We start from the raw sequence: 26,418 nt of genomic DNA on the forward strand, positions 1-26,418 counted from the left end.
CAGGTAAAGTCAAGATTAGGCCAAATTTGATAGTCAGAACTAGGATCCACGTCGGCAACCATTCTAGAACTAAAGACAGCCAGTCTCTCCCTGATTTGCCCTACTGTCTCTTGTTATTTACTTATGAAAGCTTGAAAAAGCAGATGCGGCCTCACCTGCCACCACTCAGAACCATAAAAGAGTGAGTCATCCCGTCTCCACCATTTGAAGAGCTGCATTGCTCCTCGATTCAAGCTGGGTGAGCCCAGGAATGAATGAAAGGCCTAGGTCAATCAGCCCTCTGTGAAACCGGGCTTAGAAAGCCACTTCTAATGTCATGGGCTCCTTGGACAGAATTAAGAAGTGTCTAGAGATGAGGTGCCTGGGTGGCTCAGCCATTAAGCAATTTGCCTTCAGCTCAGGTTATGTTCTCAGGGTCCTGGGATCGAGCCCTGCATCGGGCTCCCTGCTCAGCGGGGAGCCTGCTTCTCCCTCTCCCCCTGCTTGTGTTCCCTCTCTCATTGTGTGTCTGTCACACAAATAAAATCTTAAAAAAAAAACCCAAAGTGTCTAGAGATTCCAACAACAGCAAAAGAAGAAGAAGAAATAAAGACAGAAAAAAAAAAAAAAAAAAAAGAGGAGGAGGAAAATAACTTACTGAATCCATCTAGTTGTGGCAATACTCAATGCAGAAAAGCAAGTCCGAGTCTGTTTAATTGACTGATACTGTCAATTCCGAAAAATGATTTAGCGAATAAGAAAGTTGGAATGGGATCCCTGAGGATAAATTACTCTCAAAGAGAGAAATGGGAGCGGCAAGAACACACGTTATATCTCAGGGGAGTCAGTCACTACTATTGTACCAGCCCTCTGGTCACTCTGTTTTGGGCCAGAAAATGTGTTTTAAAATTGAATGTAATTCAGGAAGCACCAATTGGGCTGTGATTATGTACGTGGATGGTGGGAATTTCAGCCATGGAGGTGATTCCTTCTGTTCCCTCAGGAGCTCATGGTATGCGTTGACGGTAAGCATCTATTACAATCTTTGGGGGGAAAAAAACAATATTTTCATGCATCAATGTCCTACTTCAGTCAGCGGGGAAAGGGCAAAGCATGGAGTTTGGGGTTCAGAAAGCACTCGCCAGGTAATGGACCCTTAAGGAGAAGTCCCCGATGATACAAAAAATGAAATATTAAATGCTTTAATTATCTCCTTGACATTTAAGTCTTTTTCAATCCCTTTCACATAAGCTACTGATCTGTGCATGTTCTGGAAGCCTACAAAGAAGGTAAGGAGGTGCTTTTCCTCCTAACTGAAGAGAAAAAGCTCTGCAGCTCAGAGCCTTCAAATGAGTGAGTCATGCTTCCATAGCTTGGAACTGGCAAAAGAAAAAGAATGTGAACTTGGATTCTGTTAACTCAATTCTGTTAACTCAATCTAGGTCTTTGTCTACTAGCCCATGCTAAGTACTAAGTTGCATACAAAGCATATCCACATAACTTACCTCGCTCTAATTTTGATCTTTAGTTACCCTGTGGAGAAAGCAGCAGGGGTGATTGATTCTGATTTTCAGATGGGAAACTTGTCCAGTGGCTCTCAGTAATGGGTCACCAGGACTAAAAACCCAGTCTTTGGGTTCCCCGACTGGGGAGCTTTCTCCTCTACTTGCTTGATGTGACTATTCTTGACAATTTATTTCCTCCTCTTCTTGGAAACCTGGGTTGACTATATTCCACAGCTTTCCCCGTAATGAGGGGTAGCCATTTGACTGAATTCCGGCCAGTGGAATGGGTATGCAAAGAATACGTGCCCCTCATAAAGCTCGGCCTACACAAGTATCCCATGCACACTCCTCTAAACCTCTTTGCTCCTGGCTGGCTGGAAGGGGGTGAACCGTAGCAAACACGGAAGCCATGTGTTGGTGGTAATAGAGCCATAGTCGCCTGAGGTCCCTGAACGACTCCTGGTGGCAAGTTACCTTTCCCTCCCACCTTCCCTGGACAACATGTGATTAAGAAATAAAAGTTGGGTTGTGTTGAGTCATGACATGTTTAGGCCAATTTTTTCAAATGGTGAGATTATCATGGCTATGATACACAACAAGCCTCTCTGGATGTCAGCTCATTTGGGGCAGCAGCAGCAGCAGCAATGTGAGTATTGCTCTGTTTCACAGGGACGATCAAATCCTCCCCTGAAGTGACTGTTCAGAGTGCTCATAAATCACAGAACCAAAATAACGTGGGGAGATGGGCACCCAGGCACAGCCATTGGGAGGCAGTGTAGAGAAGCAGAGGAGAGTAACTCCAAGAGCAGTCCTTAGTCTCGGGCTCACTCTGTCATTCATTAGCTGTGCAAGCTCTGGCTGGTCCCTCAGTTTCTGAGTCTTGGTTTCCTCATCTATAAAATGCTGATAATATGCAACAATGATGGGATGGTGAATTTTAAGCCATGTCACAATTTAAGTTAATGCTTGGCATAGACCCTGGCCCACACAGGAAGCCCAGTAACTAGTAGTCATCATGAACATTTTGCGCATGCACTGTTGGGCTTCTCTGTCCCCACAACACAACTAGAATTGCAGCTGAAGGTAACATGGGTAATTAGTAATAAAAAGGCAGAGATATGGGCTCTGCTTCATTTGGTATTCTCAAGAGGACACAGCTACAAAGGACAGTTAAAACCATTAAAAGATACAGGTAGCTGCTGTTGATGCAAACAGGGCATATGAGTTAGTGAAATGAACCCAAGTATATTTGTCTCCAGAACTACTGGGTTTTACTCATAATCCTAGGTCAACCTGTCAAGTAAATCTATTTATCAGCAGAATGCCTTAGTCATGCAATTGTAGCAGGCTCTAGATTGGATTCTACTAATAGTCTTCATAAACAAAGCAGCATGTAGCTCAAGATAAGGACATTATTATGCCTCTCAAAGGCTTTAAGAGAACTCCAGAGGGTTAGCAAGAATTACAATTCCTTTTCCATTGGTCACTGGCTTTAAAGATAGGGTCATAATGTTTGCTCTATGACTACAGGCTTATTTCTCTCATTACTTTCTCTGCCTAGTAATCTCGAAACTACTTTGGAAAGTTTCCATTTACTGTAATGTTTAGTGAATATAAAACATAGACACACAGACACTAGATGGGTACCACAGGGCTACCATTACTTCAACCCTGATCGACCCTTCGCAAAAATAAAATGTGCCCGTATAAAACTACAGCCATGCAGTAAGTGATTTTCAAGTTCCATTGCATTTCAAATTCTCATTATTCTCTTATTTGGTACTGCATTTTAAAAATGACAATCGTGGGGTGCCTGAGTGGCTCAGTCAATTAAGTGGCTGGCTCTTGGTTTCGGTTCAGGTCGTATCTCAGGGTTGTGGGACTGAGCCCCTCCTGGGGCTCTGTGATCAGCAGGGAGTCTGCATGAGGATTGTCTCTCTCCCTCTCTCTCTCTCTCCTTCTTTCCCTCCCCCCACTCATGTGCGCACTCTCTCTCTCTAAAATAAATAAATCTATAAAAAAATGACAATCACTAAATCCAAATGTATCTAGTTATACTATACGTTACCGGTTAGGTTCATTCACACTGACAGCAAGTACATTCTTCTTGGGATTGTCAAACCATCGGGAGTTGCCTTTCCTGCCCGCAGAATAAAACGGAATGATTAGATCTCAAGGAATCCTCAAAGATTTGTTGTTGTCATTTTTACCATGTTTCTCAGCCACATCCCTTGTAGGAATTTGTGCATTCAAACTGACACATGGCCGGCTGTGAGAGAATGCTTTGGGGCAACACTGACAAAATGCCCACTGCCCCAGAGCAGAGCCAACAAGGGCCACTGGCCAAAGACTGGATGCCTCTGCTTCTGAGTGGTCTCATATCCATCCCCTCTTCTCCAGACTCATGGCCACCGCCGGGCCTGGTGCTGTTCTGTCTTTAACACCTCTACCAAATCTTCCCTCTTCACCGAAAGTCCAGGCCTCAAAGTCAGAATCATCAGCAGGTGAAAGTAACTAACAAGAAATGACTTTGTTTTATTTCTATAGTATTGGATCCTGAGGTTAAACTTCTATTTATGAGAAGTACTACTCGTTTTCCATTAAGGGAGTTGTGTAAGTATTGATAGAGACACATATGGACATATATTCTTTATAGATATATTTAAGTAAAAAATAAGTCCATTTAGGGCACCTGGGTGGCTCAGTTGGTTAAGTGTGTACCTTTGGTTCAGGTCATGATCCCAGGTCCTGGGATCAAGACCCTCATGGGGCTCTCTGTTCATTGGGGAGCCTGCTTCTCCCTCTGCCCCTCCTCCATGCTTCTGTGCTCTTTCTCTCTTTTACACTCTTTCTTCCAAATAAATAAAACCTATGAAAAAATAAGTCCATTTAAAGAAATATATTAGGAAATTATACTCAAAAATCATGAAGATAAAAGCTAATGACTGACTAAAGTTAGGAAATGAATGGCAACATGAGCCTCCCAATGTGATGGAGGGTCGTGGTTTCTGCTTTCCTGTGGGCACTTGGTACCCACCAGTGCTCTGTTCATTAAAAAAACAGTAGAATAAAACATCTGCAAAGAGGAGTTGGAGAGGCTGCTGGGAGCCTCTGCTTTCTGTTTAACATACACAATTGGCAGTTTTAGGAAGCAGCCTTTTGGAGATAAGTGAGTCCTGAAGTGTAAGCTCTCATTTCTTTTTCAGCAGAACCACAGTGGCTGGAAGGCAAGCCGCACCTGCCCAGGGCTCACATCTGCCCAGGCTCACCTGCCACCACATGGCCTCCATGGCCACAGTGGCTGTAGCCCCTCTTCAAGGGCAGGGCAGGTATCCTGCAAGAAATGGCAGCTGTAGGGCACCTGGTTGGCTCAGTTGTTAAGCATCTGCCTTTGGCTCAGGTTGTGATCCCAGGATCCTGAAATCGAGTCCTGCATCAGGCTCCCTGCTCGGTGGGGGGTCTGTTTCTCCCTCTCCCACTTCCCCTGCTTGTGTTCTCTTTCTCATTATGTCTCTCTTTGTTGAATAAATAAATTAAATGTTGGAAAAAAAAAAAAAAGGGAAATGGCAGCTGCTTTGTCCAAGGAAAATGTGCTTTTTTCCATTCAATAATGTGCATTATTGAATGTGGAGCAAATTTTTTTAAAAGATTTTATTTATCTATTTGACAGACAGAGATCACAAGTAGGCAGAGAGGCAGGCAGAGAGAGAGGAGGAAGCTGGGTCCCCACGGAGCAGAGAGCCCGACGCGGGGCTCGATCCCACGACCCCGGGATCATGACCGGACCTGAAGGCAGAGGCTTTAACCCACTGAGCCACCCAGGTGCCCTGGAGCAATTTTTTTTAAGAGGTCAAAAATAATAGGTTTGGTGGTGATGGTTGTTTTCTTTTCTCTCTAAAATGGTTCCCTGGACAGCAAGGCAGTGCACATACCACTCACTCAGCCAAGTTGCAAATGACAACTTCAGGTCTACTACCCCTGTATTCCTCACTCTCCTGCTCGAGTCTTAGTTCCTGTCCTGGGACCCCACTCTCATCAGGAAGAAACTGGGCTCACAGGCAAATACTTAGGGGACAAGGCACCCAACAGGACTCTGTGAAAGAAAAGAGTTTTCTTCTCTCTTTTACCATAGTCGAGGGGAGGTTAAAAATATAACAAAATGGTCCCATTTATCAACAAAAATTAGTTCTGCCAGCCAGAGGAGGACTTGTGAACCAAATGCCACTTCACAACAGTTTAAGAAACATATGACCTGGATAATCACCTCAATTCTGTCTCCCATAAAATGGGGTTCTTTTATGTGACCCGAACATCAAAGGGATATTATTGTAAGAAACATTTAGATGATATCTTTAAAATGCTTGTAGTTCTCAGCGGGGGGAAATGGTATCTGGGGGGAGACTATAAAATAAAGCATCCAAAAAATGAATGAAAACAAAGACTTGTCTGCAATGGTTACCTTTACCTAGGAAACTACATCTAAGATTTCATCCACCTGGTAGCCAAGCCCCTTTACAGCATATAATGACCCTGGGTGATATTATCTCCTGCTATTTATTCCACGAACGCCTCCAGGCCACAGCGAAAAAACCAAACAGAGCAACAACAACAATAATCTTTGCACTTTCCCACTACAGGCTTTCTCATCTGTGTATTTGCCTACCCTGGTCCTGCTCTCTGGAACATCGTCCTTTTTCCCTGCTGGGGACGTCTTTGCTCTTTCATTTTCCTCTGAAGTAGCCTTAGCAATTCCGATTTAACGTGTGCAGAGTGTAGGTGGAACTTGGAGGATTTTAGAACCTCTCCAGAAGTTTCTGGCATATAGTGAAGTTTGAGAACCACTGATATACATACTGACAGTCTTCTCCAGGCCTCTGCTATTGGACCGTGAGCTTCTTATGTTTGCCCACCTTGGTACAGAAGGATGGCAAGCCTCCTTTTCAACATTCTGAACGGATCTGGCCTAGGCTAAAAACCTACGCTGGTCTCGTTCCAGAACCTCTACATTTCTGACGGATTTTCGGTCTGATCCTATGATACTATTGTGCAGATTACTGGAAACAGACCACCAGGAGTAGGAAGGCATCGCAATTCAGCCAGGCTGTGGACTGCTTCTGCATCTAGGAAATGTATCATACAGGCTTTTTTAGGTTCTTAATTAGACATGGAAAAAATAGCCATCTGGTGCCACCAAGTATGGACACTGCAAACTTTTTCTCCGATATCCACATGATATAATTTGCCTTTTAATGAACTAAATGCCACCCAGGAGATGAACTGTTGTTTTCAATATGGTGGCTTTCAGTATGGCCGCTCGTTTTGACACTATTTCATGACACGCACCTGGCTATAGTCTGTTCTTAAAAACAAACAGCTCAGAGTGGATTGTATTATAATTCATAGTAAAATCTAACACCTGGCTCAGAGCAGTAATCAAATAAATGATTTAATGGTCTAAAACACTCAGCACGATCAACAGCTCTCAAAATCTCTGCTAGACCTCAGGTTATCTTACTGTTGTTTAAAGGACACTGTCAGCTTTCTTCTCTGTGAGTTCTTCTTCCTGACAGTTTACATGTTTTGTTTTATACTCCACCTCTCTCATCTTCCCAGAGGCTTAAATCAGTGAGAAATGGCATGTCAGCTTCTCCTAAAACATTATTAATGACAGGCCAATTTCTGCAACATCTGAACTTACATGTATATCCAAGCCCACCTTTAAGAATATTTCAAATCAGTCTTTCCACTGTCTTTGTTACTCTGCCTGAAGAAAAATGACAGGAATTCTAGATTTCATGGAGAAACTGCCCAGATATAGGCTGTGGCTAACAGAAGTTGGCTGAACTGAGTATCAGGGAGGTGCAAGTCATTTTCCTTTCATTAATTCTCAATATCTTCTTCTAGCTCATTTTTCCCTTCCCCACCTGTATTTGTTTATTTTTTTAATACACTCTGTTAAGCATTTTTGTTCTCTCTTCCTTAGTCTATTCCCTGACATCTCGTTCTTTTTTTTTTTTTTTTTTTTTTTAATCTCACAAGCTCAGCCTCTGGTTTTGAGGTGATCTCTCTCTATGTGTGAATCTGTGGGAATGCTCTCATCCCTTCACGGCCTCCTTGACCCTGGCCATGTCCTGCTCTAGTGGCAATGGAAACAGCAACCCTCTCCAGAAGCCGATTCCAGTACATTCCAGATACAGGCTTATGCCAAAATAAAATTGTGCATAAAGAGGGACAAAAACTGGGAAGGGAAAAACCCAGAAAAAAAGCCTGAAAATACTGTTTGGCATGGTGAAATTTCAGGAGATGCTTTGTTTACTTCCCTAGTGTTGTGGTAACTTTGTCATGGCAGTATTTTATAGTAGAAATTTGAAGTTTCAAATAAAGAAGTATGCACTTTTTAAAAAGTTGACTTTAAGTCTTTAAAATGTCCATGAGTTGTTTAAAAAAAAATAAAAAGTGGGGTCGGGGAGTGGGTAATTCAAAGAATGAGACAGAAAATAGTGAGTATCTTTGTGGAGGCATTCTTAGTATGTGGATGTAGAAAACTCGCCCATCCTCCTCGTGCACACTTGACTCCATGAACTCACGCGTTTCTACATCTTCCTTCCCCCAAGGACCATCTCTTTCATTCTCAAGGGCTTTGCGCTGACGCTCTTCTCTGAACCCTCTGAAACCCTGCATTTAATTCCCCAGCTCTTCTGTGTGACTCCTTCTGCTTCTGTCTTCCACCCTGCTTCACAGCTGTGCGGTGACATCTAACACTTCCCGGCAGCATGTGCTGGAAGGAGCAGGTGCCAAAGCCGTGGCGTCTGTGAGAAACGGAGAGGACCCCGTGAAGGGTCGGGCTCTGCCTCACCGGGCCCAGCTGTCCTTCTTCCCTGGCTCCAGGGACAAGGCAGGTCCAGATAGTCACACTGGTATTATCATTTTCTCACCTATTAAACTGCCTTTTTTTTTTTTTTAAAGAATTCATTGAACTAATACATATTGAAGGTCCTAACCATAGTAACTTTTCAACAAATGTTAATTTTTATTATATACCCCCTTCTGAGTTAGGCCTCTACGCTGAACCAATGGGTAGAAAATTTGGGGGCAATTTTTCATTGAGAGCAAGTCTGGGCAAAAAGGCACTTCTGTAACCCGTCTGAAGGTCTGCTCATTCTCCCCACTCAGATGAGCTCCAGAGAGAAGAAAATAAATGAAAGGTCTCTGTGGGGTGTATGATGACACTTTGTTCATTCATTCACTTAACAAATATTTACTGAGCATTGACTATATGTCAGACTATCTTCGTGATGGCTAGGATACAGCACTGTTAAAGCAAATTTCCTGGCCCCATGGAGATTGAGAGTAACAGAGAAGACAAATACTAAACAAGTGAGTTAACACACACACACACACACACACACATAAATATAATATGCTCACATATAATATGTCAGGGGATGATGAGTGCTATGGAGAAAAACAATCTGGGGTAAGCTGATAGAGAGTGGGGGCAGGGGAGTGACTGCTCATTGTGGATGTTTGCTCAGAGGAATCTTATCTAATAAGGTGATATTGAGTAGAACCTTCTCTGGGGACCTCCTAGGAAATTGTTCTTCAGTAAAACAAACACATGTGACACATAAGAATTCACAGTATATATGACTCTGGGACTATACCATTCTTATCATACCCCTTCTCTACATGAAAAATTATTTTCAATGATAATTATGAAATGGGACAAATATATTTGTGTCATGTAAATATGTATTAAAATAGGCACGGACCAAACAAAACCAAGTACTCTGAAGTATCCAAATGTTACCAACAAACCAACAAACAAAAACCACAAGTGCTCACAGAGGATGAAAGAATTATGGTAACTCAAGATTTATTCATTCTTATGATCATTGTTCTCTACTTCTAATTCTGAATCTATTATTTAAATGTGGAATACATGATACCATAGGGGCTGGGGACACAAGTCTGTCTGAAGCAAGGGAAGGATCCCAGATCTGTTAAGTTCTTTTTATTAAGTGGACCCCTGAGGCCATGTGTGCTAGTCAGCATATTGGGACTTCTCCAAATGAACATCCATGTATAATTCAGCATTTATTAGATAATAATAATAATATGCTAATTTGAAGTTTACATATATTACTAACATTTAACAGTAACCATAGCAACACATATTTTGGGGAAGAAAGAGTATTTTATCACTGACGTTGTTTAGACGTGCTAGTGTTTGGTGATAATAATAAGCAGAACTCAGTGGCTTTTATGACAGTTTCAAATCCTCTGTGCACCTGCTTAATGCCTGTCCCCAGGGTATGTTACTTTCCCTGTCCCACCCTGGACACACCACGGATGGGATGAGCTGTGTAATCCCTCTCTCCTCACTTCCAGATCTAAGTGTGACTCTGCTTTCAAAATATGTTTCACACATTCCTTCATGGACGCCTTATAGGCTCTGGAATACAACAGTCCATATCTTGCAAGTAAAGTGAAATGACAGAGTTACCGAGGCTCAGCAGGAAAGCCTGCTTGATGCCTATATAAATGAAGCCACTCAGTCTTTGTGTTTATCAGAAAGAGCATTACCTCCCTCTTGAGAGCAGGCAACAGATATTGACTGAATATTTATAATATTCAGATGGCAAGCTAAGCAGTGAATAGGGGTTCACAAAGTTATGAGTCATGGTCTTGGAACCTAAGACATAGATCGGACATGGTTTAGAAAAGGCAAAAAACATAGACCAAATAAGTTCAAGAGACAGAAGCTTATTAAAAAGGAGGGACTACTTAATTAGGCGTGGTCAAGGCAAACATCTGCATTAAGGTTTGACCCAAGCCTCAAAAGGAGGCAATGAGGGGAGCCTAGATGGCTCAGCCGGTTGAGTGTCTGACTCTTGATTTTGGCTCAGGTCCTGAAATCAACCCCATGTTGGGCTTGCACTCAACTCAAAGTCTGCTTGTTCCTCTCCCTGCCCCTCTGCCTCTCCACTCTCTCTCTCTCTTTCAATCTGCAGTAAATAAATAAAATCCTCTTAAAACAAAGGATGCAATGACATGGATGAGTAAAAGGAAGAGGAGAGAGGAAATCTTCAGTGAAGACTATATCGGGGTGTAGAAAATGCAGTGTGTTAAACAGTCAAGCAACAGTTTTGATGATCTCCAACACGAGCGCTGAGATGCACCATGAAATTTATTAGGGGAAATAGAATGGGGCCAAGGGTGACCTTGAAAGCCAGGTTAAGGAGTTTGACTTTATTGACAGCCAAGGGTCACCACATGCTTTAAGCAAGGCAGTAACCTCATCAAAGTGGTATTTTAGAAAAATGAATCTGGCGGTGATATGAAGGGCTGAGGTAAAGGAAGGGGGGAAAGAAGGAGCAAATTTGGATACAGACATGAAGTGATAAAAGAATGTGAGGAAATTCTCCTTCAAATATAATGGAATATATGACATTAGACAAAGAGTCAAACATCACAAAATGAAAACTCAGAGTTTGTATTAAATTTTAATTTGGGGAACGTGAAGATACAGGTCTGGGGAAAATAATCACACAATTGGCATCTACTCAAATTCCCTTATATTTGCTGACATGGTTACCGGAGCTAAAGATCCTGAACTACATTCCCACAGGAACAATATAGAAAAGTCAGAGAGGCAAAGAGTTCTTTTTGAACACTAGAGCTCAAACGTTAGTTTCTCCACAAAAATGAGCAGAAGCTTTCCATCCTCAAACACAAGCAAACAAACAAAAGATCACTAGCATGAAACTCCAATAAAATTCTGTCTGGTGGTTGGCCCCACTTGGGACAGCCCAGCCTTAAATCAGCTGATATAATATGAAACCCTTCAGAAATGTAAGATCTACCTTCTATTTCTAATTCTTTTCTTGAAAACATAAGTGGCTTCAATTATAAACACATACACACACACACACATACACACACACACACACAGAGACACACACACACCGAAATTAATCCTCCAAATGAGCTCTATTTCAGGGCTGCATTTAATTTGCGATTTCTCCTGTGCTAATCCACCTCTCCTCTTTAAATAAAGCTCCCTACAAGAAATCTTCAGCTCTTCATTTGTGAGCTGTCTTAAGGGAGAGATGCAAATTTAAGACAAAATAGACAGTTGGTATATTGGTTTTCATTATAAATAGTTTTGAATTTAAGGTATGGTCCATATTACAAATTTCATGTCCATTTTTCAAATCACTCAAATTCAAAATAATGTAATTGAAATATTATGCATCAAGCATCAAAGTCCTTGTGCTACCAAAAAAAATAATTTTTTTTTTTTCAGTAGACATGAGCATTTGTGTGAGGATTTCTCTTGGGAGAAAAATGCTCATATCCTAGGAGATGAGGGCAGGATTTTGACCTTCTGGGGAAGGGAGAGGAAGAAACAGACTGGATATTCAATCTCCTTTTCTGAGTCAGTTTATAAAAATCCTTGCACTTTGAGAAACAGGGAGTAGAATACCCATTTTGAGAGCCACAGGTGAAGTCATTTTTCCCAACATTTTTCAAAATTTGGTTTCGGTTTCTTAAACTAGAGATTTCAATTTCCACTGAAACTTAAAGAAGCCCTTTTAATTTCCTGGGCAAATGCAGAGAGAGTCGGGAGGGGAAAACGCAAGCAGCCCTATAAATGGTGTCTACAAGGTGGCAGAGAGAGAGGGGTTTTTACCGTGAAATCAGCATCGTTCCCTGCCTGATTCAGTCTCCATCAGGATAGTTTTCACACTTAAAAAAACCTATCTTTCTAAACATCATGAATAATGGATGGAGATTTCTGAAACCCCTTCCTTTCCCTCCACAATTTAAATCAAGCTCTTTCAAAGCCAACATACTACATCTTGATTGAAGCCTGTAAAGGTTATAAATAGTAAAGGTTGAAAATTTTCCACAAAGGTAGGTAGATGAACAACAACAAAAATCTCCTAATACCATCAATACACAGGCAAGATGTACTCAGCAGCTCATTGTCAACACTGTCCTCCACCACTGCACTGACATTGTGAAAAAATGCAAGGAACAAAGAGGGTCTGGGACCCCACCGTGCTTGCCTCCAAGCTGAAGCCTCTGCATTATCCTGACTTCTCAGAACCAGATGTATGATGCCATTTTCTTGAAGCTGAACTTGGCCCAGGAAGCTGTGTGGAACTAGAATTCCTGATACAGTCTCCCTCTGACGCTAGCCATTGTTTGAATGCTGCACACTCAGTGCACTCTAGAGGATCGAAGCTTACACCTGTAAACTGCTTACTGAGTACCAATTTCCAAGCTGGAGGAATTTTTTTTTTCTCTTGCTTTGAATTCCTCTAGGTTTTATGCAAAACTCTTGCCAATGTCACAAACACAAGATCTTAACAGAGAAGGCTACTGAGACTATGAAAAGGATACTTCAGGCTAGGGCAATGGAAGGGGTACTTCATGGATGAGGTGGAGAAGGCTTACTATTCTTATAATGTTATTTGCATGGGGTTAAATTTCTAAAGGACTCTCAGAAACCTGGCCATCCGATCTGCAGAATAACCCTGTGAGGCCGTTCCACTTCTCAGGGAGTCTCCAGTGAGTTTCATGAAATAAACACGTATTGAGCCACCAGTGCGTACCAGGTGTTGGTAGGCCCGTGATAGTCAAGGCCTTTGCTGCCCTGGAGCTCAGGGCTGAGTGTGAGAGGCAGATAAATCAACACCAAACACAAATGAATCACCTAGATAACGTAAGATAGTGAGAGAAGCCGTGTAGAGAATCCAGGAGGGCCATGTGTTAGAGATAAGGAGACAGTTCTCGGGGGTGATGCTCAAGCTGAGAACTGAACGAAGCAAGGAGCAAGCGATGGGGTGATCTGAGGGAGGGTCCTGTCAAGTGGAAGGAAGTGCAGCAACTTTGAAGCAGGGACCTGCTTGGCATGTCCTGCAAACAGCAGAAAGGCCAGCACGATGGATGCGAGCTTTGGAGAGAATGGTAAGAGGTGGTTTGGGGAGGTGGGAAGGGTCTCCCTCCTCGGAAGTACATGACCATGTATAAAGAAACAAGATGGAGGAGGGGGAAGAAACGGGGCTCTTATTTATTGAGTGTTTACTACGGGCTAGGCTTTGAGCCCAGTTCACAGTTGTAAGTGTTGGGGGCTGGGACTCACACCAGGTTCCCTGAGGCCAAATCCTGTATGTCTTATACCACACCATGCTGCCTGGCCCACTCCCTGCCATCTGGAAGGCCAGCTTTGGTTCACCCAGGTGGAAACGAGAAAGGGAAGGAAAAAAAAATAATATTCTGAATCCCACACAGGATCCTTTGTACCTGCTGGCCTATGTCCTGAGTGATTTCCTAGGAGGGGCATAATTTTGGCCCAAATTTTAAAAGTTGCAATTTCTCTAAATGCAAAAGAATACTGACTTCACTTCCTATCTTCGGCAGCCTCTGGTCTAAAGAATCAGCTGACTGTGGGGCGCCTGGGTGGCTCAGTGGGTTAAGCCTGTGCCTTCAGCTCAGGTCATGATCTCAGAGTCCTGGGATAGGGCCTGCATCAGGCTCTCTGCTCAGCAGGGAGCCTGCTTCCCCCCCCCCTCCACTGCCTCTCTGCCTGCCTCTCTGCCTACTTGTGATCTCTGTCTGTCAGATAAATGAATAAAATCTTTAAAAAAAAAAAAAAAGAATCAGCTGACTGTCTCTACACGCTGAGGCAAATTCAAGCACTGAAGATAGAGTACAGTTATCAGATGAAACTAGAAAGGTGACTGGAAAGGAAAAAAAAACATATTTAATGCCTCTAGGAAATGAATCCAAATGGATTTTGATTAGTGTTGCGAGGAGGACCCAATATAAAGTATTTCTACCACCCTCCTTTAAGCAAGTTTGAATACTCTCTCTGACACTGCTTTTACCTGAGCTCAAATTGTTTTAGAAATCTGTCATATTGAATTAGCAAAAGAAGATAGTAATTCAGAGGGGTGCCAATGTGGCATTATTGAAAATTATTGGATGGAAGGCTTCCTCTGCAGGATTATTTGGGAACAATAATTCACTTTTATCACCATGTGTCAGTGTGAGCCACTTTTATCACCATGTGTCCCTGTGGTTTTTGGATTCACCCCTTTAAAAAGCCCACCATACAGATGAAAAGTACACAGAGAACATCTGCACTCACTGACCAGAGAATGAGGACACATGTGAGAGCAATGGCACATCCATGTGCTGGCTCCGTTCTGGTCACTTGGCATGGACCAATGCCGAAAACACAGACCCTGTGGCAGCTGGGGGGGAGGGGGGGCGCAGGGGAGGGACAACAGGGTTTCAAAAGACCCTTGACCTTGACAGCCAACTAAAAGGCCAGGATAATTAGGAATAAATAGAATAGATATTAAAGTAAAGTACTCTCCCTCGTGATCTTAATGATAGGCCATCCCTTCAGAGAAGTCTTCTAGGACCATCCTATTTCCTCCACCCCCACCCCTGCTTCACCACTCCCTGTCATGTTACCCTCATAATTTTCTTTTTCTTGATAAGATGAAACAATTTTTGAAACTGCCCAGTTAATTTTCATTACTTGACTGGCTACTTCCATCCCTCCCATCCTACAAGATGGGACATGATTTCTACGAGAAGTAGAATTTTAACCACCCTCCCCCCAGCCTCTAAGAATAATGCCTGGAGCATAGTAGGCACTCAATAATACCAACTGAAAGACTGTGGACTTCACACAAACCTCATTATACAAAAGCAGAGGCTGTTCTGTGTGCAAGCATGTTGTTTTATCAGCTGTAACCATGAAGCCTATGCAAGCAAGAATCCAGGCAGTCACCGTGAACCATCTGCGGATGAGAGATTGGCTGCATATCTGACAGTTCTTTGGGGGAGGGATCCTTTGTTGTGGGACAGCTGCAGGGCAGTATTGGTTCTCCACACCAAAGTAAGCTCAAGGAAAATGTCATCCAACTCTTCAACACCTACTTCTTGAGCTGCACAATGAAAATCGTCCATTATCTCTGAGACTTCTCTACCTCCAAAGTCTAGGATCTTTCTGCAACTTTTTATCTTGAAAAATCTAAAGGTCAAAGCCTTTAGAATGGGTGCAAGAATTGCACAATGAACACTGTAGACTGGCCAGCTGTTAAATACTCTGTCTCGGAGCGCCGGGGGTCTCGGTTAAGCAATGGACTCTTGATTTCTGCTCAGGGTCAGGAGATCAAGCCCTGCATTGGACTGCACATGCAGCAGAGTCTGCTTCAGATTGTCCCTCTCCCTCTGTCCCTTCCCTGCTCTCTCTTTCTTTCTCTCCCCCAAATAAACAAATAAATCTTTTTAAACATAAATATTCTGTCACATTTATTTTCTTTCTTCTTGTACATATGTGAGTCTGCTTGTGTGGATGTGTGCACGCGTGCCTATGTGCACGCACATACACGTGTGTGGTGTGTGAATACATATTTGTCTACATATACATGGGCATTAGGTGCACATGTGAGTATCAATGTATATTTGGCTTGAATTATTTGAGAGTTCATTGCAGACATTGATGTACTTCATTCCTAAATACTTCAGCATAAATCTCCTTAGACCAAGAATAGTCATCTCTATTGCAATTATCACACTCAGGAAATGTAAAATTTATAACTATATGGTTTTCTAATAAGGAGTTGGTTTTCAAATCCCTTAAATGTCCCCAAATGTCCCTTATAACTTATTTTGGATTCAGGGTCCAATCATGTGTCACCCATTATATTTAGTTGTCCTCTTGCTGGAGTCTCCTTTATCTGGAATGGCTCCCCAGCCATGTTTGCTTGTTTATTTCGGGCCCTTGATGACACTGACATTTGTGTAGAGTCCTGGGCCAGCTGTTTTCCAGAATTTCCTTTCATTTTAAAATAACCTGATTGTTTCCTCTAATTATATCCAGGTTAAAGTCTCTTGTTGGAAGAACCTAACGTGACCAATATAAAGCAGATGTGAAATAATTATGGTTCCCAAAAGGAATATTTAGGCTGAAACACCAAACCAATGAAGAATAAGAACACTTCTGACATAGGTTTCAGATCTCACCTGTTAGAAGAGCCTTCTCCATCTGTTAAAAGTCACATAAATGCAATCAAGTTAGTACTTCCCACATATCATTCTCACACATACCACCTTCAAGAATTTTGTTATGCCCAGGTTTGATGTGTGTTAGCATGTGTGCTATCTTTTGCTTTAATTCAGTCTATTTATTTAAACTATCATCCTAAGGAATAATATCCATAAAAATGGTTTTGCTATGCATGCTCTATTTTTCTAATACCTATCAAAGTACACAAAAATACCCAAAGCAAACTTATGCACATCTAAAATGACTTCCTGTCCCACAGTGGGCTTCTTGGGGAAATAGTGAGTAGAGTGTAGTCATATTGCTGTGTGTGTTGTGTGTGTGTGTGTGTAGACAGAGTTGGCATAAAAGGCCTTCTCAAGAACTAAGCAAACAATTAGATGCCAAGGCTGTCAGGCCAAGCCAGGAACAACATCCAAATAAATGACAAGTCCTGCAGTTCCTGAGAGGCACAGCTGCTATCTCCAGTCCCCTGACACCAGATTGATTGCTTCTCTATTCATTTCCCAGGCCCTCAATAGGCAAGATCGAAAACAGGCTCAGGAAAATGCTACTCAGGCAAATTTAGACACTAAGGAAGGAATCACTGTGTCCTCCAGAAGATCACTCTCTGTGGCCCATGAAATACGCATAGTGGATCATAGAATTCCTGATGTTTCATACCCTTCTGTGCCTCCCAGAAGGAGACTGAGGCCCAGAGATGCCTGGGCCTCAGTCTCCTTCTGGTAGGTTGTCCAAGGTCACATTGCCGTTGATGGCAAATAAGGAACTTCATCTACAACTTCAGATCCCCTGGGCCAGTTCATTCCATACCTCATGTTGAGGCCTGAGCCAAGATAGTTTTGTTGTTGTTGTTGTTAAATATATAAAAACCATACCTATATACACCGTTACATATATAAGACCATATTTATACATGCATATATATATATATATATATATATACACACACATATATAACCACACACACACACACACACACACACACACACACACACACATTCTTGCTTCCTGAATCCCTCCTAAGAGTTCTTCTAACCACAAATGTTCCCAGCCCCCATGAAAAGGCCATTCTCTGAGCCTCACCCCTGCATCTTGGTTACTCACAAAATAATCATCTTTCCCTGTGGCCTTTGATATGTGAAACATGTAGCCTAGGCCAGCCCACACTCAAATGCTTCTAGTAGTTCTACGCATCCCAATTTCATCCAATGTATAATCATATTGTGAAACTCAGCATTAGACCTCCAGAAAAATATTCTAGGGCTAGACCTTCCACCTGCTTTCTACCTCAAGTCAAGGCCTTGTGGAGCACAAGGTCTGGGTGGCTCAAGGATAGGTTGGGGAAAAGCCCACACCTGTAATGGCAGCTGGTAGATGACCATATCCATTGGCCCGAGATGCTTTCAGGGGCTCTCCCCTCTCTTTCATCCCAACATCCGATTGGTTACTAAGTTCTCCCCAGGGTCTGTCTCCTCCATTTGCTCTTCTCCTTCCCTACTGATATGCCTTGGTGCATGCCCTTATCTTCCTCCCCTACGCTGTCAGAGGTACCCCCACCACCCCGGTATCCCTGCCCACTCCTTGCCCACCAAGCTGCCTTCTACACCAATGGCTCTCACAGTGTGGTCCAGGGACTCCGGGGGTCCCCGAGACCTTACATGAAGACACGACTCTTTCCATGATATTGTAGACATGGTTTGACTATAGACACTATGTAGACTATTTCCATAACACTACAGATATAATATCAAAGATATGACTTGCCTTTTCTAAGCTTATTCTATCAAGAGTATACTGGGGAGTTTTCCAAAGGTTTTCTGACATGGGATATCACAACAGAGTGAAACCAGGAGCAGACATGAGAATCAGACTGTGTTCTATTAAGCAAGATGTTAGAGATGTATAGAAATGTATAAGGATGTCACTATTCTAATTGAATTTTCATTCTGGAAAATAAAATATTTTTCATAAATATGCACTTTTATGTTAATAGGTAATGGGTTTATTATTATTTTAATGAAATGGTAATCATTTTATTAATTTTCAGTTTTAATTTCTAATATGGTAAATAAGGATAATATAATCCACATAAACAAAAACTAATGCTCCATACAGTATAGAATAAATACAGTAAATCCCTCATTCATGATAGCTCTGCTTCCCTGTTCATATCCTAATTCATATTAGATCTCTAGGTCTTCTGCCTCTCTTCTCTGTCAGGTGCAATTATCAGTTTGATCTTTCCCTCAATCCATCCAGGGTCTCTAAAGCCCCTTTGAAGCCATTCTCACCAACTCGCGGCCCAAGAAAATATGACTCTTTTCTCTCTGACCTCATTGCTCCCAGCACATACATGTCGTACTCTGCCTGTAATGCTTTCTTTATGAGCTCAGTTCTCCATAGATCTCTCTCTCCCTCTTACATCCACAAGTCCTCAGGGGTCAAAGACAGAATCTTACAATCTATATCTTTGTATCCCTGGTCCCTGGAACAAATACGTATTTGTTAAATGACCTGAACACAGGGGAGGTGGAATAAATGTGACAATGGATTTTAAAACATCAGAGAAGGGCAAAGAGAATGAATGAGAAATGGTGGGATCAAAGAATATCATATGTCCAAGCTGGGGAGGGGTCTGCATGAAGCAGCAATTTTTAAAGTCACTAGGCACAGGGATAACTCAAGGAGCTTGTTAAAAATGCAAATTGTTAGTTCTACAGATGCAGCGATTCTGACTTTGCTGGTTTGGGGCAGGCCTAGTACGCTTCGGTTCAACAAAACACGGGGTGAATTCTGATGATGGGGGGGTCCTTGGAACACACTTTATGAACCACTAGCAAAAATAATAGACTGGGGAGAGGGGCACTCAGGGGAGTGGTTACTAGATTAGGCTGGGCTGAATCACCTGGGAGGGGGAGGTAGGGAGAGTAAGGAAGTCTTGATAAAAATGTGGTTTCCTGAGCCTTGCCCCAAGTCTTCAGAATCAGAATTAGAATCAGAATCAGAATCAGAATCATCAGAATCAGAGATGCATCCTGTGGGGCTTAGAGTCAGGAACCTTTACTCCTATGGTTAAAGTGCTTAGTCATAAGAACTGGAGCGGGGGTGTTAACTTCTTATATTCATTCAATCATTGCCATTCCTTCCTGAGCCTCCATCTATGATGCACAGACCACATGGTGCCCCAGGATGTAATGGTAAATACTCATAAGGAAAGACCCTTCGGAGGGTCGTATAAATGGATTCTATGGAGAAGATGGGGACCTTTGGGGAAAATACTAGATTAACAAAAAGACCAAAAGAACTGTTTCATAGAAAGGAAGGATGAGCATCTCCCAAGTTTTCCAGAACTGCATTATCCACACGATGCTTACGGATTCTGCTCCCATTGTCTCCCTACGTAATCTAGACCCACACCACTCAATACAGCAACCACTAGTTGCCATGGCTACTGAGCACCTGAAGTGTGGCTCCCATGATTGAGAGCTAAATGTTTAATTTTATTTGTGATTGATTTATATTTAAAACCCAACATGTCAGTTATTGGAGAACATTCAAGTATATTTGAAACAACATGGATATGTGAACCTGCTTTTTCAATTGTCAGTTTTGTGAAATCTGAACATAGGTCAGATGTTTCTGATGAAAATTCTGTGTCCAAAGTGCAATGTGCTGTATAAAATACCTACTAGTTTCGGACTCGCTATGAAAAAAAAATTCAATAAAGTTTAACTCAACATATGTCAAAATGAAAATTTGGATATACTGGGTTAAGTAAAAAATGTTATTAAACTCAATTTTACCTTTTTCTTTTTACATTTCATATGACTACTGGAAATTTTTAAACTATGTAAGTAGATAGCATTATATTTCTGTTGGAGAACACAATTCCATTCAAGATGGTATAGAATGTGACTATTGAATATTGTCATTAAATATTATGAAACCATCTTGGAACATTACTTTATAGAGGGAAATGACTGTTCCTTTATAAATTAGTCACCCTGGGGACTGCAGGCAGATTCCAAGGATGCTATCATTTTGGAAACTCAATCTTTTCCAGATCTCATCCCTCCTGCCTCCCCGATGGTGGAGTGGCTTCCAGGACAACTAATGAGTCCCTGCTGAAAAGAACCCTCAGAATTTTCAAGGTCCAGGCTGTTGTTTACACACCTGATCACCCTCTGCCTTTAGCAGCTTTACTTCAAATGACTTTGGCTTATTTCAAAACACCAGACCCACCTTTAAACAGTCTAAGAATTCTCTCTTATGAGACTATTCACAACATTATGCCACCGGCTCTCAAAGAAGACCCAATGCTCTACTGCATAAAGGCAACAGCATCTCTCTCCAGAGAGACTAATGAGTAAGCCAACCATACTCTTTAGGTCGAATTCTAGCATGCCTGTTAAACAAATTACCAGACAGCGACATTCTTTACAAACCCCTTCTGTGGGTTTCATCTGTCTGAAAACTGCTCTCGTTGTTATTTCCCATGTTATCAGGCATTGACTCGCACGTTGAGACAGAGGATGAGGTCCTCTGTCTCCAGGGGTCCACGGTCCCCCATTGAGAGGTCATGACTATAGTGCAGGGAATCCACAACTGTGGGAGGTCTTTTCTGACTTTTATTTCCTCCACTGATCAACAACCGAAATTTGGTATTTTCTTCAGTTTTAAAGACAAGCAACAGACTACACGACTGTCACCAGGGCCTGTGACATCAACACTAAAAATCAGAGCTTTTGTTTTTTTATATATAGCAACACAGTTGTTCAGAAATCTTGAAATATCATTTATGCATATCACAACTTCAAAGTCATAATAATTAATTTCTCCTTACCAAAGCACCTCCTAATATAGAGAGACAATTATTGGTAAACTTCTCACCTGGTAGTCACGCTGCCACAAAAGGGAAAGGAACATCTCCTCACTCAGTGATCAGACACCTAGGCTGCTTAATGGCTGTCCCTATCTACACTTATTTATTCTTCATGGATAAATAGAAAGAAGTCAACCATTTAATTTATTTGTTATAGTTTTGCAAAACTGGACAGTCTAAATGAGAATGTTTAATTCTTCATAATTTAGCACTGTTTTCTGAATATGACAGTTATGTGGGCTACAAGTCTAGACCAGGCAAGTTCAAACATATCTGATGGTGAAGCAGACTCCTGAAATGTGTTATTTTTTTTAATAGTAATGACAGATTTGGCAGTGATATAGGTCATGCATAGTATTAAAAGTTCAGTCTGACAGAAATTTCAAGAATCCCTGAGAATCAGTGTTTTATGGGTATTTTTGTTGTTGTTATGGTTCTTTGTAATCTTACATATTTTAAGTTTTACATTTAAAATATTTTTAAATTTAATTTAAACAAACAAAAAATGTTAATTTTACATTAAAAAAAATAAAAAGTGTACATAGGTTTAACCAGACTTCTAAAAGGATACATAACTAGAAAAAATGGTTAAAACCCCGTGAACTAGGCATTGCATGACTAATCCAGGATCCTGAACACCCATGTGTATTTATTATAAATATCTGCTACAGGTGGAATCCACAAATGTTACCTGGCACTGGTCACAGTCATATTCACCTCCCCCTGCCCACTCCACCCACACCGAGAAGAAAGATTTCTCTGTATTAGTCTCTACTATTATCAACACCAAAAAAAGGTAAAGTAGAGAAAAGAACACGATTTTTTAAAAAGAAGTAAAGATGCACAATTTCACCCTAGAAGTTTAAGATGTGTTAGAGGTTTTGGAGCTTGGGAAGTGAACAGTAACTTCTTAGTGACTCAATAAATTATCATTAATTTTTCTAGAAACCAGTTGGCTCTTCCACCAGCAATATGCAAAGTGAATTAAAACCTTGCCTGTTATTACTAAATCTACTTCCTCAGTTAAGTACAATATGAATGTATATTTAGAAACACTGCAACACCTTCCAATTTAAAAGAAAGCATTGTGGGGCTTAGAGGGTAAAACCAGGCGAGGCAGAGGAAAGTGACGTACATTGAAGACCCATATTTTTCAGCACTGTTGTCCCAACGTTTAGAAACCCCTGGCATAAAAATAATGCTATCCACTTTTGGAAATTTTGTTCTTCTTCTTTTTTTTTTTTATAACACCAAAAGCCAGCTTCAGCCCACAATTTAATAATGTCAATACATTTTCTTCATTACACAACTGGCACACCAACTGTTACCTAAGCACTTCACTCTCCAAATCCCACACCCACACATTCTGAACTCATCTGCACCCAGATATGAATAAAGATGAACAGCATCTTGAGGAAATAGCTTCTCCATTCTCCAATGGCAAAAGCCATAGAGCAAACACCTCACACTATCTGAGGGATTTCTCAGAGGAACAAGAAAGAACCCTGAAGCCACCATTTTGTCAGGAAAATCACATCCTTCCATGGCAACTTGCCCACCGGGGATTTGAAATCCAAAGGGATCTCAGAAGTCCTTTCTAATATTGAGGTTCTGTGACTTTTTTCTTTAAATGCCGTTTTTTTGGGGTTTTTTTGTTTTTTTTTTGTTTTTTTTTTTACTAAATTTTGAGTAATTAGGTTTTGGTAGGTCAGCAGCCCAACTCAGTATTTCTTTATGGAGAATGGTTCGAGGAAACCTTGATGAAACTGGAAATGCTTGGAAATAGTCACTTGCTTGCATGCTGGGTAAATAGGAAAGCATGCTGACTATATTTATTTTACTATCATTATGTCTCCATGGGGTGGGCTAGTAAAAAAGTGCAAGCTGTTAACAGCTTGGTATATACATACACACACACCCCACACACAGTATACGCTAAAAGAGTTTATTTTTCCTTCATCTCAAACCATGACTGCAGAAAATCCCCAATACTCAAATGAATTTTCTTCCAAATGTTTGTTTCTAAAATGGATGCTGGTCAGTCCATTCATTAGTGTTCATTAATTCGACAAGATTAATGAAGGCCTACTATGTGTCTGACTGGTAGAGAACATCACATTCAAAGGTCTAAACACAGGCATATCTTTACTCAAAGAAATGCGTCACAAGGTAGGTAGGTGCCCGGACTAATCTAGAGTAACCTCCCATATTAATCATCTCTGGCTGCAGTAACAAAATACTATAGCCAAGGGAACAGCATGGTCAATGTCTTTTGAAGGATCCCTCCTTGGGCTGTAGATGGCCTTGTTCTTAATGTATCTGTATACAGATACATTATGTATGCTGTATGTATATATTATGAATACTGTCTCCTCACAAGACCATTCCTCAGTGGGTGTGGGTGGAAAGAGAGGAGGCCACCTTTCTGGTATCTCTTCCTATAAGGTCACTAACTCACGATGACGGGACCACCCTCATGACCTCACCTAAACCTAATTACCTCTCAGATGCCCCATCTCCAAATACAGTCATGTCAGGGGTTAGGGCTTCAATACCTCTTTAATATCAAATGTGCTGTCACCTACAATGTCAATTCAGTAGACAGCGGTTTCAAATCCATCTCAGAAGAGCAGGACTGTGGTTCTTCTACGAGTTGGCTGTCGCTGTGGTGAGGGGTGAGGGCCCAGACACCAACAGAGGGTGAAAGCCACAGCAGCACCAGACAACTCAGTCCTGAGGACCCAGGTGGTTTGGGGTTTAGAGAAGGGTGACACAAACTCAGGTCAGCATCTAAAGCAGAAAACATAAGATCTCTTGCCGTGAGGTCAAAGATCCAGAAATGATAGGCTTCTGAAAATCAGGTGTCCTTACTTCAAGGCCTGCCTGCCTCTTTGAAGCTCCTCATGGTCGAGTTCAATCAGGCAATACAACAAAACAAATGAAAATAACACAAAATCAGAGTAAAAGCAAGATTCAATGTATGATACTAGGCCTGAGGTTTTCATAAAGCTGCCATTCCAGAGCCCTTTCAACCAGGCCTGAGGAAGTCGCCAGCTGCATACTCCCCCCTCCGCTAAGGGAAAGCCGACATCCACCCGGCCCGGTCCCTCAACTAGAAATGCTTGGACTCTTCCAAGCCTGGATCACTTCCTTCAAGGCCCATATGATCAAACCCAGCCTGGAACTGACAGGATCAAAGAGGAGAAATTCCAGAAATCCAAGTGCAGGTTTTGACTCTGACGAAAACTTTGTGCAGCTGACTTCCTTTCCAACAATCCTCTGCGCCTCAAGGAAACAACCAGAACAAACCACAGAGGTTGAACGTGCCTTTCCCCAGGGTCCTGAGTCTATGCAGAAGCAATCAATAACTTTCAGCTGGGTCTCTGACATACAGACTTCCAGAACGGAATGTCAAGCTCCTTCATGTTTTTCACAGAATGAAGGGGGGAAAGCACTCCCACATTTCTCTTTCCCAATCTAGTGTCAAAATTAAAAGGCAGGTGAGGACATTCAGGAATCTTTGGGTGACTTAACCCACGCTTGGGGCTGTGCAAATGTATGGCTCTGCCACACATTCAGGGTCTGGGAATAATTCTAATGCATGTCTGGTTCTTTGCAGGGGCTTTTATCTCCGGAGTCCAGAGGATCCTCACAGCAAGTTACACAAGACGAGAAATGTGACAGCCGTTTCGTAGAAACATGGGGCTCAGAGAGTTGAAGGGACTCTCACCTTTGGTCACACAGTTACTGGCAGAATCCTATTCAAATCCAGGAATTCCAAGTGCAGATTTTATCACTGTCACACAAGCTTGGGAACTTGAACTCCATTCTTCTGCAGGAGGCTGGCTACAGTCTGTGGATGTGTTCTGCATTTTGTTTTGTTTTGTTTTGTCCTGTTTTTAATTGAATTAGTTCAACCATTAAACATCAGGAGCTTTCACCTAACAATTGGGATTTCTGACTTTTTTGGGAAAATCAAAGCTCATATCTATCCTCAACATAGGCAACAGAGGAGTGGAGCTAAGCGGAGACCATAGCTCACTTCCCTGTGGATAACCCATGACCAAACATGATCAAAGACTCCCTCTCCCTCTATGGGCTCCCGCTCAGCTCCCGCTAGCCTGTTGTGCTATTCCCATGTCCATGCCTGTGCTCATGTGACTTCCCTCTTCTGGTATTCGTCTGTCTGTCTCGCCAGTTCGGGGGGGTGTAGGTGAGCCATCCTTCTGAATTCAATTCAAAGGCCTCTGGCTCCATAAGGTCAGTTCCTCCTATCCCTGGAAGAACTCACTGGCCTTTGTTCAGGGATCTTGAATATTTTCTTGTGTTTATTTGATTACACCTGTTTTCATCGGTACATATTCAGTATTGGACCATGGTAGGCAAACAACAATGTGTTGATCAATAATAAAAGCAAAGAAGTAAGTAGTACCTACCATGTGCCAGACGTTGTTCCAAGCCCCTTAGACATCGGAACTCATTTACGCCTCACAACGCTTTCACATGGAGAAAATGGAGGCCTCTGAAAGTTTGAGGCATTTTCTCAGGGTCACTCAGCTTGCTGTGAAGTGGCAGAAGAGGAACTGGAACCAAGTCTGGCTACCTCTGGACAGATGGGTAGATGGAAAGCCGGAAGGAAGGGAGAGACAGAAGAAAAGAGAGAGGGAAGGAGGGGGAACCAGGCAGGTGAACATTCTGTGGTAGGAACTACAAGGCTGCCGGGGGCAGGGGCAGCTGGTGTGCTGGCAACTTTTAACAACAGGTTCTCTGGCAATAAAAAGCACTGCTTTGTAGTGTCTGTGAGTTTCTGTGGTGTCAGTAATCCTACCAGAGGGGATTTCGGGCTACCAACATGATATCACTGAATGTAGAGGAGGAAGGAGGAAATGTGACCAGTTGTGGGACTCCCCAGTGCCAGCCCCTCAGCTGGAACACACGAGGGGACAGGACATGCC

General features: G+C 42.1%; 1 protein-coding gene across 14 annotated transcripts in view; it reads right to left on the reverse strand.

Annotated features, from left to right (window-relative positions):
- LRRC3B (leucine rich repeat containing 3B) overlaps nt 1-26,418 on the reverse strand; it is an 89,565-nt gene that overhangs the window by 53,735 nt on the left and 9,412 nt on the right. For 3 of the 14 annotated variants that reach the window (XM_059162454.1, XM_059162450.1, XM_059162445.1), the window contains one exon: nt 3,553-3,624. The exons of 10 other annotated variants lie outside the window; for them this stretch is intronic. The gene's annotated coding sequence lies outside the window, so the exon portion shown is untranslated. Of the gene's footprint in view, nt 1-3,552; nt 3,625-25,581; nt 26,069-26,418 lie in introns of those variants that run through there. One more of the 14 variants, XR_009350872.1, reaches the window with a different exon arrangement.

This window comes from Mustela lutreola, chromosome 2 (assembly GCF_030435805.1).
Source record: "Mustela lutreola isolate mMusLut2 chromosome 2, mMusLut2.pri, whole genome shotgun sequence".
Classification (NCBI taxonomy): domain Eukaryota; kingdom Metazoa; phylum Chordata; class Mammalia; order Carnivora; family Mustelidae; genus Mustela; species Mustela lutreola.